Source organism: Limulus polyphemus, unplaced genomic scaffold (assembly GCF_000517525.1).
Source record: "Limulus polyphemus unplaced genomic scaffold, Limulus_polyphemus-2.1.2 Scaffold2399, whole genome shotgun sequence".
Classification (NCBI taxonomy): domain Eukaryota; kingdom Metazoa; phylum Arthropoda; class Merostomata; order Xiphosura; family Limulidae; genus Limulus; species Limulus polyphemus.
In genome coordinates, this window is record NW_013668009.1 from 108,307 (window position 1) to 112,262 (window position 3,956).

The following is a 3,956-nucleotide window of genomic DNA, read 5'->3' on the forward strand; positions in this document are numbered from 1 at the left end:
GCTTTATCTTTGATCTTTACATAAACAAGAACTGTAAGTTTACTTATTACTATCATTATTATTTTATTATAGATAACTACAAGGTATTTAAAAAAAATACCCTTATTTAAAATGATTATTTATGAAAAACATCTTGTTCAAAAGGAACGAAATTTCACCAGAGGCACATTAAGACTCTTAAGTTTTCTTCAGCAAAGGATGAAAACAGTTCACAAGTTGCCACAGAAGGTGCTGATCATCACATCAAGTCTGTATACCTAAATACCATCTGTTCTGGACAGTTTTCATTGATCCTTGCAATATTTCGCACACTGAAACGCATTTTATTCAAATCACCAATCTCGTATTGTTGAAAGAGAGGAAGAAAAATGAAAACAGTGCTGGTTGACGAGAAATGTAATATAATAAGGTTTTGAAAAACTCCCGTATCAACTCCAAACTTAGTTGGATAAAAGTTATGAATCTCAATGAAACTTAGTGCAAGTAGTTTTGAAGATATAATCGTTTTAAATAATGGGGTTTCTTTAGGGGTACAAACGTATAACAACAAAACTTCTAAAGATGCTCTACCAATAAGAAAAAGAACGAAATGATTTAAAATCAGTTGACGTTAATTGTGAAAAACAAAATAAACGGAAGTATATTTATCTGTTCATCTATCTATCACACTCACAGATATATGTGTGACAACACTCACGGAATACTTAGAAAATCATAGAGCAATTTTCTTGCTTTTTGTTTAAAGCTTACAAGTTCCAAGAGTCCGTTGTGTAATCTAAGTAATTAGCACATTCACATCATATCATGGAAACTAATATGCTCATATTCAGCGTCCTGCATCAAATTATAGTATCAGTATTTATTATGTTCCATCTCACACACACACACACACACACATAATTAAATGACTCTATAAGGAAAGTCTTAGGTAGGGCACAAAATCACTGCTAAGAATTTAGAAAATTGATTTATATGCTCATCATACGGTGGAACGATTTTCAATTGTAATGATTTATTACTTTTATTTTCAGTTAAGTGTATGTGTGTATATATATATATATAGAAAGACTCATAATAAAGACTTTTTGTGAATGCTGGTTTTAACCATTGCTGTTAAAAATAGATGATGTTATATATTTAATGCGTGTATATATATATATATACATATATACATCCCAGATTTAGGCGGGAGGAGGAGGGGTCTGTAAAGTTCACGTTTGTTCACTAAATATATGTTTATAATTTAATACATACATCCGAATTATACGCCAATTATACAGAGTATTATAGGTTTATAGAGGGTCTGGTCACTTTATTGGGAACTATAATTAATAACTGTTTGGGCCATCTTTTATCCTAACATAAGCCATGATATAAGTTGCCATATAATCTACAAGATGCTAGAAATTGTCCACCCCCACCCCCCATTCATTCATTAATATCGTACACAATTCATGGAGCGAGGTAGTCAGACAGTAGTACAGGGTCTGGCCACTTTATTGGGAACTATAATTAATAATTGTTTGGGCCATCTTTTATCCTAATATAAGCCATGATATAAGTTGCTATATAATCTACAAGATGCTAGAAATTGTCCACCCCCACCCCCATTCGTTCATTAATATCGTACACAATTCATGGAGCGAGGTATTCAGACAGTACAGTAGTACAGGGTCTGGTCACTTTATTGGGAACTATAATTAATAATTGTTTGGGCCATCTTTTATCCTAATATAAGCCATGATATAAGTTGCCATATAATCTACAAGATGCTAGAAATTGTCCACCCCACCCCCCATTCATTCATTAATATCGTACAGAATTCATGGAGCGAGGTGGTCAGACGATCGTGAAATCCCCACCGTGTTTCTCAACTCGTACATATACAAGTTGGACGCGGTGGGTGGATGGAAGCGTTGGAGTCTTTGAAGTATTTCTCCCCCCCCCCCTCGGGGTACAAATGAAGCATCGGTGGATGCAATTCATCAGCAAGGATACTGGGGTAAGCTGTGGCATACATTCTACCTTCTAAAGAACAAGGAGCCCAGAGCATGCCGGGAAAAACATGTCCCAAAACCATGACTTCACAACTAGAGGTCTGGACAGTTGGAACCTTTTCCAAATCTGTTTTCTTCTGTCTGTGCAAAAAAACATAATACTACACCTGCTTTAAAATGAATTCAGAATCTTTCACACCTATTCTACAAATAAAATGCTCTTCGAATGATAGCCTTCTTAATTGACCGAGCATGGACCAGTGGTTAGTTTGTAAAAAATGTGTATCTGTGGGTCCACGTTCGCTTCCCGTTATCACAAAATCATTATGATACGCACTTTAAGGTTGATCGTCAAAATACACTATTCAATCATATTCGGTTAGACAAGAGTAACCTTTCAGATGTGGGGGCGTTTTATGTGACGGTCAATCCCACTATCCGTTGGTAAAAGAGTAGCACAAGAGTTGGTGGTGAGTGCTTTAAACTAGTCGCCTTCCATCTAATCTATCAATGCCAAATTAGGGACGGCTAGAGCAGATAGCCCTCGAGTAGCTTTGCGCGAAATTCAAAACAGACAGTGCCTAACACTATTGTTGCAGTCGGAGGAAACATTCAAACTGCTACATGGGACTCGGACTTTCCTTGATAGCTTTGCTCTAAAACAAACAAGCTAATTCATAACAAAAAAAAAACTTTACACTCTATCTCAAACTATCCACGCGGGCTGCAATGGCGTGTCCAGTCTTAATGAAAACAGAGAGTAACTGTTTTTTTAAAAACATTCTTTTGTTTGTTTGTAACTAAGCACAAAGCTACACAATGGGCTATCTGTGCCCTGCCCACCACAGGTATCGAAACCCGATTTCTAGCGTTGTAAGTCCGCAGACATACTGCTGTGCCACTGGGGGGCTTTTGGAATGATATAGCAGGACAAGAGTGTATAAAGGAGGAAACTAGAAAAAGAGCCTTCGAGTACACTTGGAGCATTTGGTTTTGTTAAGCACAAAGCTACACAATGGGCTATCAGTGTTTTGCCCACCGCGGGTATCGAAACCCAATTTCTAGTATCATACGCCTGCAGACTTACCGTTAAGCCACTGGGTGAGCAGGTGCTGTTGAGGAAGATCTTTTTTTTTGTTGTTGTTGTTATTATTGTTTCAAGTACTTGTTTGTTTTAAATAGATTTCTTCACGCGTACTGGACTACGCTAGAATACGCACTTTTTAAACTTTCAGCTCTAGTAGTAGAATATATAGTTCCCCATTCCCCTTTCAATAAACAAGCAAAACTTAAAAAAAGGTGGTATAATAGCTGGTCGAAGATCACCTGAATGAGGACGTCAACACCTTACCACTTGGAACTTCAATGTTCAATAGTGTTTGTACAAAATTTTCATGAATTTAAACTAGTCAGTTGGTGAGTATTTTTTAACCTTTAGCCAAGTCTATAAAATGAGCTATTTGGACTTTGACCAATGCGGAGAATCGAGCTCCGAATTTTAGCGAGTTAAGTCCGTAATCTTGCCGCTGACCTACATGGGGGAGGGAGGACTGTTGAAGCTATAAACGTGGTAAAAGTGGCGGATCGAGGCTTCCCTTAAATGATGATAGTGAAGAAGATTATATTATTTTTCATCTTGTGCAGGTCACGGTAGAAATGATTGAATCTGTAAGATTAGCAATCCTTCAAGACTGAAAGATGGTGTTATTACTCTTTTGTATGGTCTGCTTTCATTAGGCTTAGGAGAAAACCTCTTTTCTCAAATATATATATATATATATATATATATCACATTTTTTCGCGACTCATTGCCTATAATTATCGACGAAATTTTTCTTTTCTTTTGCGAAAGAATTATATTATATGTTTTCCCCTTTTCTCTATTTATCTTGTCTGTAATAAAATAAACCGATGTTTTTAGTTAGTTATTATTCCTAAAATAACTACGCTTTTAGGGTG